Source organism: Euprymna scolopes, chromosome 26 (genome assembly GCF_053919585.1).
Source record: "Euprymna scolopes isolate OS-2025 chromosome 26, ASM5391958v1, whole genome shotgun sequence".
Taxonomy (NCBI): Eukaryota; Metazoa; Mollusca; class Cephalopoda; order Sepiida; family Sepiolidae; genus Euprymna; species Euprymna scolopes.
In genome coordinates this window covers 21,411,895-21,424,528 of record NC_136507.1, presented here as the reverse complement: position 1 = coordinate 21,424,528, position 12,634 = coordinate 21,411,895, and positions in this window count along the sequence as shown.

The following is a 12,634-nucleotide window of genomic DNA, read 5'->3' as shown; positions in this document are numbered from 1 at the left end:
CTTATGTTTGTAATTTTGTGATATAAAGTAGGGGGATCACTTTTCTGTATTAATTTAATGTAAAATGATCACCCACTTTACAACCAGTCGTTCTCCAACCCATTCAAGTCATTCTGCAGATCATTCAAGTTGTTTTTGAAGGATTCCAGTTATTTTTTAAGCACTCAAGTCATTCTTAAGGTCATTCAATTCATCCCTAAGTTAATTAAAGTCATTCTAAGTCATTTACTTTTTATTTATTTAAGTAATTTCAACCCATTTTTCGGTCATTTTAGTTTATCTTTAAGAATTTCATGTCAATCCTACATTCACGCATTCATTACATGAGAGACCGCGACTAATGGCTATCGGCCTTGTTTTTCTAAACAGTTCAATTCTTGTAAGAAAAAAATACTCAAGCAGAGATTAAAATCAAAACCTAAAAACAGTAAGTTTAGTACGATAACCATTAGACCAGCTTGCCACATTCTTTAAAAAGTGTTTTCAAACGTACTTATTCTAAACATAAGGAAGCTGTCACGTGAACGATTCGCGCATGGGCAGTCGTGAAACAGTTGACAAACAGATAAAAAGTCCGATGACACCCAAGTATCAATTATTCAATTTTGAACCTTTTAACAAATGAAAACCAATCGAATATTTTTCACATGTCTGAACACCCTATATACCAAGTCACAAGTTTGTAGATCAAAAATTCGTTGAGTATATGGGTTGAGAAGTGTCCTCACATATAGACACATTCTCGCTTTTATCGATACACTAGCAGATCTACCAGGCATTTCCTGGTATTAAACGTAACGTAAAATTCCTTAAAAAATGAAGTAAAAAGTAAAAAAAAATTGAAAGAACCTGAGACATGTTAATACGAGTATTATGTTTATTTTTTCTTAACAGTTCACTTCTTGTAAAAAAACAAAAAAATACTCGAGCTGACATCGAAACCAAAACCTAAAGCCAGTGAGTCAATACTATAACGATTAGACCAGGGTGACACAATAATTACAAAAGCGTTTTCAAACTTACTTATTAACATAAGGAGACTCTTATTTAAACGATTCGCGTATGCGCAGTCGTGAAACAGTTGTCAAACCGATAAAAATTCGATGACACACAAGTACCAATATTTTAAATGATGATCCCCCCCTTAGCATCCTTTTTTCCGGATGAAAACGGATTAAACGTTTTTTTTCACACGTCTGAATACCCTATATACCAATTATTCGATCTTGATCCCTTTAGCAGACTTGTTTTTACGAATGGAAACCGATTAATTTTTCCACATGTCTGAATACTCTATATACCAAATTTTAAGTCTGTAGATAAAAATTTGTTGAGTATATAGGTTTAGAAGTGCCTTCACACACAAATTCTTACTTTTATAGATGTATAGATAAGCGTGTGCGTGCGTGTGTGTTTGTTTGTGTGTGTGCGCGCATGTGTGTGTGTGCGTGTGTGGTATAAGGGGGTGAAGATAGATGGTTGATAGACGTAATGAACAATGGCTTATTTTGAATAAAAAGCACGAAAATTTTTTTACTTCAATTCAAAGTCGTTATTGATTTGGATGCAAAATGTCAAATAGTGCGTTCCAAACGGTAATAAAAAAATATAATTCACGATTTTGGCTTCTCTGAACAATTGATTTGAAATCACGAAATTTGTCTGGCAAAACATTTTACTTTTTTCTCTGATTTATTTTTCGTTTTAATCAAATCAGACAATATTACTTATGCATACACACAACAGATTTACTTATAAGAAAACTAAACAACAAACCCAATCTTCAAAAAACCTAATGACAAAGCGCAAATGTTATTTAAGATTTATATATAGTTTAGCTTATAATTTACGTTTGCTAATCTGTTGAAGAATTAACTGGATATCTACGTATGATATTTATCGATATAATTCAACTTTTCTCATGATCTTTCTCTGTTAAAATATGGGGTTCGATTCTTTGTCCAAATGTTTTAACAGCAATATTAACTATACACACACACACACACGCACGCACGCACACACACACACGTATATGTGAGAACTTGAATGCCTACTAGACACTGTCCTCGAGTGTCTAAGGTCTCTCTGTACAGGGTTTGTCAGAACAATCTGGCATGAGGATACTGTTTCCATAGAAGCAAACCCTGACCAAATATTCAAAATCACATAGTATTCGCTGCCCAAGTAAGATCTCCTCGCTATGGCTAACCCGCATTAGCTTTTACGAGGAACGGTGAACCTTCTCCAAGTGATGTTACCTCAAGTAACAGCACGAAACTGGATACTCCACCAGACTAGATAAATTCTTGTCCTGGAATTCAGTAAGACCAAGAGACCAAAATAAAAGATGTAATATAATATATGAAAATGGTTAATTGGGAAGAGGAAAATTATGTTCTCTTTATTAACTCAGTGTTTGAGAAATAAAGAACTTAAGTGGAACATTCGAATATTTATGTATCTCATATAGAGCTCAAGTGTTAGCCCCAGATTGTGGGCCCCTTGATTTCTGAAAACTCCGACTGAAGTAAAATAAAACAAAAGAAGTATATATATATATATATATATATATATATATATATATATATATATATATATATAGTAATCCACATACAGTACTGTTTCGTCGTATCACTTCTTATCAATGCGGCTGGACTAGTACCTTTCCCTAGGCGGAGATTGAATATACAACCATCGCGTTGATGGTCGGCAGTTTTAACCTGGTATTAACATGGTATCGGTGCTCGCAAACGACCTCGTCAAATATCCATTATATAAACATTCGTCCACTGCTTTTACAGTTCTCGAGCTACTTGTCTATTTTCAAAAAACAAATACCGAGCCACACCAATTCCTTCATCTGTAATCGAAACCGAAACCAAACTACTGAAGAATTCTTGGTAAAATTATTTATAAAAATATATATAGGAACTAAACTTTTATATATATATATATATATATATATATATATATATATATATATATATATATGTATGTATATATATGAGAATGAGTCCTCTATGGAATTTCCACAGGACCCTCCAGTTAAATAATAACTAACATATGATCGTTGTAAAATGAGACTTCCGTTTTGGTGTAACATAAAGCGGACGCGCGTATGTGTTGTATAGCCGGGTGTTTCATGTTAAAGAGCTAGGATGGGAACATTCATATTGATGAGGGAAGTTACATTTATACTGTTCTATGGTTTCTTCTTAGCACATATAGTAGGAGAGAGAGGGGGATCAGTTCTTATAACACAGAAGTGGGGGGGGGGGGAGAAATACTTTTCTTGTAAGAGTTACATAAGTTCATTAATAACGATGAGTGAGACAAAGTTCATTAATAACGATGAGTGAGACAAAGTTCATTAATAACGATGAGGGAGACAGAGTTCATATTAAGGATGTTTCGCACGTTACCTTTTTTCTGTTGAATGACGACACGACACAGTTTTACAAAAACATGATGGTGACGTCTTTACTATCAGATCGACCAGTCGAATGATGATGACGTCAAGGAATTCAAAGTCGTTCTACATGATCAAATGTTCTTCCTTCGCTTCTAAAGGGACCCTCATCTTGATCATGTCAGCTCTGCCCCCCCCCCGCCGACTCTGCTATCTTCGATCCGGACTCAGCTGCCTCCGACTTCGTCTCCCTGACTCGACATAAACTAGCTCCTACATTGAGAATTCATTTTTGCTATGACGTCATCTATGGCTTCAAAACGTGATGGGCTCACCTGGCGTAAACATACGTGGTTCTGCACATGTTCACAAACCATTTCTGCAGACACAGAATTCTCAGTAAACTATTTTCAATATATTTCTAAATTGCATTGTTCATTATTTTTCTAGCTGACCTTTTTAATTCAGGTTTCATAATAAGAATTGAAAAATAAAATTCTTTTTTACAAACAAACATATCTAAACTATTTTATATGAAATTGAGCAATGCGGATTTCTAACATTCCATTTTCTGAATCTATTTCTGAACCTTGCTTGTAAAGTTCAAATCTCGGTCTATCCCAATCTCATTTTCACTTATCTAATGTTCTTCTCACTTACAAGAAAAGGGGACCCTTTTTCGTGTAACAATGAGAGCACCAGCAGCAACAGCTGTATTCAAATGACCGAGCTGTGTGCGAGGTAACGTCACGGCGAGGACGAAGGAAAGAAAAAGATTATAAAAGTGAGAGATAGACGTGTTACACACGTAGCCTAAGGCGACGGGAAAAGACGTGTCCACAACATGACCGGGCAAAGACAGATTGCCACCTGTTCAAATCTGTAGTGTACAAGATTTTTTTTGAAAAAGAGACAAGATGTTATTCTGCAAAGTACCTGTAAATAAATGTACGATTTATTTTGATTCAAAACAAGAGAGTGAGTCGAATTCTTTCCTCGTATGTGCTTTCTTGCGATGGTGTCTACATGTTAAAACGTGTGTGGCGGTACGGTGGAAGTTCCCGAAATCTTACGTTGAGTGTAAGGGTTTATTTTCAGGGTGCGGTTGTTAGGGTTTTTATAGATGTTATTTTTTGATAATGTCGATGCTTAATGAACAGATACGCTAGTAAATAAATTATCTACATTAACGAAACGATGATGCCAGTGTCGGATATTTTAACTTCTTAGTGTTCGATGAGTGTATTTTATGCTATTTTAAAAGTACTTGGGCCGCAAACAAGTAAGACAAATATCGGCATGTTCCAACTGGAAAGCCGTAAATCAATAAAAAAAAACTTGAAACGGATCAAAGTAAAATATGAAGATACACGCATAAAAAATTGACAGATGCAGAGATTGCTTAAAATATAATTCTCAAGCAGAAATAAAGGGATTGATAGCGGACATACAGATAAAATAAGGTTTTGTTGTTTTGTTTTACAGCATATCAAGCCATACCTTTAAAAAAATGTTAAACTTATTTTTACATTGCTGATACTAAAGATAAAATGATGAAGATTCCCTGTTTTTTGGTTTGGTTTGGTTTGGTAAGGTTTGGTAATTTTGTTTTACGGCATATCAACCCTTTTTGGGTTATTTAACACCGAATCCAGTTATTTTGGAAACAGTTCTTTTATGCTTCAAGTTCTTTATATCTTTAAACATTTATTTGTATATTTTGGTTTGGTCGTTTTGTTTTTTTTACGGCATATCAACGCTTTTTGGGTTATTTAATTCCAAATCCAGTAATTTTAGAAATAGTATTCGTGTTGCATCCAGTTATTTTGTAGGTTTTTATTCTTCAAGCTTTTTGTATCTTCAAATATTTATTTGTAGAGTTTGGTTTCGTTGTTTTATAGTGGATTTTTTCATTTTTGTTTCATGCCCCGCAGAACATGAATGAGTTTTGCAATGGGAAAGAGAAAAGGGTTACAGCAGTAATGTTTGGTGCATTTTACACCAGTTAGGAAGTGGGGGAGATGGAAAGAGAGAGGGGAAATAGAAAGAAAGAAAATGGAAGAAAATTTGAATTGTTGCTTTTGTTTTTGGTTTTGCGAAATATGTTTACGTTTTGCAGAAGAAAGTAGAAAAACAAAAAGCAACAATGTTAGGCGTATTTCGTCTCAGAAAGCCAATATCTTCCAACAGCCTTACCTGGTAGCACCAGGATGAAGTAAGTTTTTAACAAATGAGAATAACTTGTAAATTTCATTAAATTTGATATTAATTTCATACATATTTTATTTTTATTCCCTTGTGATTTTAAGTTCAAATTCATTTTTGGAGCAAATTCAGTCTACATTTTTAAAGTAAAATTAAAATGTATTATTAGTAGTGATGAAACGGATGGAACGATTCTAATATTTTTTCGTTTCCGATACAATTGCCGATTCCGATTATTTATAATGAGCATTTATTATTTAATATTACAACCAGCTTTTTTTTATATATTTTAAACAAACTCAAATAAAAAAGATAATTAAAGGAATCGTTTCGAGCATCGAAGAATACATAAATTTTTTTTCGATTTCGATACTAATTCCGATACCGAAATTTCCTATTTTTCCGATTCCTGAATCAGATTCCGATTAATCCTCCCAACATTAATCTATATATCTATAAAAGTGAACGTGTCTATCTGTGTATCTGTGTGTCTGTGTGTGAACATTTCCCTACGCAATAAATTTGTCAATTTTAAGTCTACAGACTCAAAATTTGATATACAGCGTACTGAGATTCGGGAAAATCGATGTGATCGGTTTTCGGCCAGAAATTTTGCGATTAAGGGGTCAAAGTTCAACGATTTGACCTTGAGAACTCTACCACACTCCTCCACCAATTTTCTGTTTAAACACTAGAAATTTTAGATATAGCTTCATTGGACATGGATCTAACTTAATAACTTAATTTGAGCCCAAAACAATAAATGTTAAGGGGTCATAATAGGGGTCAAACTTAAAGAAATTGACCACTTTTTTTTCTTGCTCAACATACATCTCCAAATACCCGGGCAACGCCGAGAACCCATGCTAGTTATTATATAAAATAAAATAATTTTTTAAAGCTTACATATAAGATGTCTATAAAAATACGAACCCTTGCCATAGTAAATGGCTTGTCTTTTTAAGAGATAAAACTGTCTTTGTATACTTCCTTCGCTTTAATCATTTTAAGGAGCCTTTAGCTTTTACAATTAAAAAATGGACGACGCCAGAACACGGAAACAATATATAATGCATCCGTTGCAGACGGTGGGGATCTAATTGATTAACTTTAATCCTGTTTTTTTTTATATTTTTACATTTTTAAACTTTTAAATGTTTAGGTTTTATTTTTTTTTCGTATTTATTTTTTGTTTTTATTAAAATCAAAATTAGTATTAAGTTATTTTTATTAATATTTTTTCGGAAGTTGATAATTAAAACGATGCTGGGAACAAAGCTAGTTGAATTCATCGAATACGTTTTTATTTAACCTCACATACATCGGCAAAATACCAAAAACTAAAATAAAAATAACACAAAGAATAACCTTTAATATAAACTTTACCTGTCTGTTTAATTGTATGTATGTATGTATGTATGTATGTTTGTATATCTGCGTTTGACAGATGCAACGTATTTTCTCGAGGTTGATATCGTTCTGATGTTTAACCCTTCGGACGACAAATGTTGAAAATTTGGCTAATAACATCTATTTTTTCACCCTGAAATAGGCACTTTTCTACAGGGAGGGGTCGCTTTTTTCGCCGATATTTTCGAAAAGCATCCCCTCTTTTCGACTGACTAGCCTTAATTTAAAACTACGTCATTTCCGGTTTAGCGATGCGCGCAACAGCAAAGACGTCACTTTTTCACGTTCTTTTTCCTCATTCGGGATACAGGTTAGAACCTTCCTGCCTGCTACCACTTTTTTTTTTGGCTCAGCACACACATCCAAACACCCGGGCAACATCGGAAACCCAGGCTAGTGTATAATAAAATACGCATGAGATGCGCTTGATAGCCAAATTACAACGCAATTATATGAAAATATACAATTATTTTACATGTTATAATTAAAATATATTTCGGGGTCAAACTCCATCCTTAGTGTTTTGTACATCTTTGTTCTTTCTTTTTTCTCTTCTTTCTTGCAATGCTGTAAAGTTAGACAAAGAACAGTCAGTAAGTAATGATTCGTGTGTTGTCTCTCAGCGCTTGTTTTTTGAAATGTCGGAACGGTGCGTTGGCTACGCGAGATTAACCTCATGGGTGTAAGTTCCGTTATAAAAGCGTTGATTGAATTTGAATAAAATTAAATACGCATCATGTGCGCTTAATAGCCAAATTACAATGCAATGTTATAAAAATATACAAATATTTTACTTGTTTGAAATTTGTAATTTAAATATAATTCGAAATAAACCCCCATCCTTAATATTTTGTACATCTTTTTTGTTCCTTTATTCGTCTTTTGTGCCATGTTGTAAAGTTGGATGAAGAAACGTCAGTTAGTAAAGATCTGCATGTTATCTCTAAGCGGTTTATTTTGAAATGTCGGAACGGTGCGTTGGCAACGTAAAATTAACGTCAGAGGTGTAAGTTTCGTTATAGAAGCATTAATTTGATTTGAATGAAATAAAATAAGCATCAGGTGCGCTTGAAGGACAAATTACAACGCATTATTATGAAAATAAAGAAATATTTTACTTGTTGGAAATGTGTAATTTAAATATAAAATCCTATTTCAAACAAGTCAAATATTTTCATAATTATATATATATAATTATGAAAATATTTGACTTGTTTGAAATAGGATTTTATATTTAAATTACATATATATATATATATATATATGTATATATATATATGAAAATTTATTACTGTGAGTCAAGAATGAGTTTACAAATTGTTTCGGCTAGTATATATACTTAGGCATGTGTTCTCCCCCCCATTGATGTGTCTCCGTACATTGTACAGGTGTACGCGTGTATGTGTATTTATGTGTGTGTGCGTATTTTATTTACTTATCATTAACAATTATTTATTAATATTTTAATGTTTAATTTATTTTATTCACTTACTGATATTCTTACCTATCATTATACTACCAAAATAAACCTGTAAAGTATAATTCATTAATTTATTTTTCCTTTTCTTTTTCTTTCCATTTTATAAACAATAAATATCTTTCAATCTCTCCCCGCCCGGGTAAATCCCTTTGAACCCCATTTTAAACCCGTTCCTTCACTAACATTAACTCTCCAACCTGTTGCCATGTTGATCCTTTAAATTAACTGTTACTTATGCCATTATAAATAAGAGTAGCGTCTTTTAATTTTAAACCGTTATAAACTAAAAAAAAACGTATATAAGAATTCACACATAATTAATATTTAATTATAAACCCCTCTCTTATTGCATACACTCCTACTACTTTAAATTCCAACGTCCTCTCCCTACCACTCCCCCTTCTTTTCTAACTCCCCTTCATCTACGATTTCTCCATTCTTATTTGATTTTATAACTTAGTCCATCTATGAATTCTGACGATGCTAGTTGGATTTTTCCTCTTTAAGGATTTTCCTCTAGCTGAAACAATTTGTAAACTCATTCTGGACTCACAGTAATAAATTTCCTATATACTGCTCTGACTACACATTGAGCACTCTAGTCCGGTTTTTTCACCATTGGTAAATAAATAAATAAATAAATATATATATATATATATATATATATATGCAATTTCCCCCACTCTCTATCTTTGCTGAAATATGGACGCAGATTATCTGAATAAAGCTTCTTTAAGCGTCTTTCCCATAACTGCCCGTCTGAGAAACGCTTTTCCTCTGGACTGCTTCATTGTTAAATACAACATGGTAACCTTCAAATTCAATATAAACAAGTTCTTGTTGACCCGTCACCAAAAATAATCAAATTCTACAAAATTTACACTATTAACGATTACTAAAGTACAACCGTATATTTATTAACGCTTATCCTCGAGTGGCCTCTGGGCCTTGATATATAGTGACTCCTGAATTATATATATGTATATGCGTATATATGTGTGTGTGCATACTTATATATATATATGTATGTATATGCGATATATATTTGAAGTGAATAAAATCACTTTCAATTTGCGACATTGATTAAATTTGTTCTCAACACATAAAACAATTTCAATATCCAGGCTTTTAAGATGGCAGTGTTTTCATCGCGCGAATTCCATGTTTCCGACAATATGCGAATAATAATGCAATTGGGATTGGTTTTATTACATCTACGCGATTCCGCATGAAAACATATTAAACGTAATTGTGAGCCTAAGGCGTCGTATTCGGAGTTTTATCACATTTCTATGAAAGAGGAAGTTGCAAAGCTGGCAACGGAGAAAGAGAGAGAGAGAGAAAGAGAGAGAGAGAGAGAGAGAGAGAGAGAGAGAGAAAGGAGATTCCGTCGCTAATACACAAAACTACATCCTCTTTTTTTCTCTCCAACCATACCCCCTCCTCTCTCTCCCTCTCCCTCTCTCTCTCTCCCTCTCTCTCTCTCTCTCTCTCTCTCTCTCTCTCTATATATATATATATATATATATATATATATATATATATATATATATATATATATATATCACTTTCTCTCTAGTGTAGGCAATCTTCGTATTTACGAAAGGCTTTTCCAGTTCTGAGAATATTGAATTTGTTCAAAGACTGCGGACAGCATCATTGGACAGATTGAAATCACGAAGGAATCGGATGTACGATAACATTAATTTATATCACCGACAAGTCCGAAGATAGAAGTTAAACTGTGTTCGTGCTATGTCATCTATATATATATATATATATATATATATATATATATATATATATATATATATATATATATATATAACTACTTCATTTATTCACATAAATTTAATATACGAAAGTATAGATTTATGCGTAAACTTTAAGTATTTACTTCAAAAGTGCTCAATACGTAGGTAGAGCTAGTTAGTAATTTATAAAATATATATGGCGATTAAGCTACACTGAATATTCTGCGTTTCATCCAATGAAAAAGATAATTAAAGGAATCGTTTCGAGCATCGAAGAATATATATCATATATATATATAGGCGCATAAGCCTGACGAATCCTATAGTTGGATGAAACGCAGAATATTCAGTGTAGCTTAATCGCCATATATATTTTATAAATTACTATATATATATATATATATATATATATATATATATATATTCAATTTGTCTTTACATAAGCAGTAATGTGTTTCTACACAGTCATTAGCATGTTTCGGCCCTCTAGTATTTAATAACTCGAGGCCTATTCAGACAACAACGCTTATTTCGTCTCTACAGCTATAATCAAAACCGAAAAATAACTTGATGAAGAACCTCCGATAAAATTATTTATAAAAAAATAGATGACTCAAGCCGCCATCAGCTATAATCGAAACCGAAACTAAAATTACGAACTAAAAATTCTTGGCAACATTATTTATTTCAAGAAATTTAACATCCATAACTATTAAACGACAGTCACTCAGATGTAAGCGTGACATACAAAATAAATAACACACACGTAATCCTATTTATATATAGATTACTAACCGGGTGACCCGACTTCACCCGGGATTGAATGATGCTCAATAGGGCTAAGACAACAACATAATCTTATCATTGTTTTGACCCTGAATATATATATATATATACAATTAGACACAGTTAATCAACCGAGAACCCCATCACACTTTAAAAAAGCATATCAGGGAATACGTACTCGAGAGACAAAACAATGAAAAGAATATGCTGTTGTCATAGCCGTAATGATCAACGAATGTTTCATATTCCCATATTTTATTTTCATCGAAATCAATGAAATCGCCCATTTTTCAATCACTGGGAGGAAGCTCAAATACCCTTCATAATAACTTCGTCCACAATATGTTTTAATCTACATTGCACTGTAGAGAACCCCACTGTTTATTTTATAAAATTATATTTTTATATATAATAATTTAAATTAAAGTTTGAAATGCAAAATACATTTACCATACTCTAATTGTACTCTAAACAGAAAAAATTATGTCAAACGCGCCTCTATCATATAAAAGAACCCAATGTTGATTTTATATATCTGGCCTTATTTGTTGGTAATAAAGGCTTAAATTAAAGTTTAAAATGTAAAAAATCAAGTATCATATAAAAATTGTGCTTTGAACAGAACCATTAATTTCGAACGCGCCCCTGTTATACCAAAACACCTACTGTTGATTTTATATGTCGGACCTTTCTGCTTGGGTTATAATATAGGCACTTGTGGTATTAGGCTGTGTAAAGTGTGAACTTTGGTCAAATCGCATGTTCTTGCTTTCATCGCATTATTACGGTAAGCGATATCAATACTTACCGAAGAAGTTCTGATAATAACCTATTTAAGAACACTATCAAGCGCATAAAGTACCTTTGTGTGAAATTTCATAAAAATAGACTCAGCAGTTTCCGAGTGCATAGGGACCAAAATCACAAACACACGGACGCAAAAAAATATACGATTTCCAAAACTAGTGTTATTCTTTTATTAACAATAGCAGTTAGGAAAATCCCCGCTTTTCAAACAAATTAAATTTTGCTTAAGTTAGAAATATTTTTTTCTTACATAAAAAATACTTTATAGACTTTTTTCTATTTTCATTATGCTTTAATAACTATAAATAGATATATAAGAATATATTTTACAATAAAGTATTTAAAACCATTTTTGTAAAAAAAAAAAGAATATGAATGCTTTGCTTATTTCATAAAGAACAAAAAGTACATTTAAAAATACGTTTACTTTTTCTGTTAACACTATTGTGATACTCTCGTTTGCCGTAGATATTGACTTGTTTATTCTGCACCGTGATGACGTATTTGAAAGGGCTGTTACCTCATGATACGACTAATTAACTCCCCGGGTGGAACACACTATAAAACGATAGACGCACCTCCTTCCTTAGTTTGCTTCGTCTGCTTGATGGGCTTTCTCTTTGCGTTCTTCACGTCATTAGCGGCAACACATTTTTATCATAATTAATTCTCGCCTGAGAATTAATTATTTGTACTGTGCCAATAATCTGAAAAGTGTACGGTATATAAAAAAAGGTTGTTTTTCATTTTAAAATTTAAGGAGTAGACTGTTAAGTAAACAGC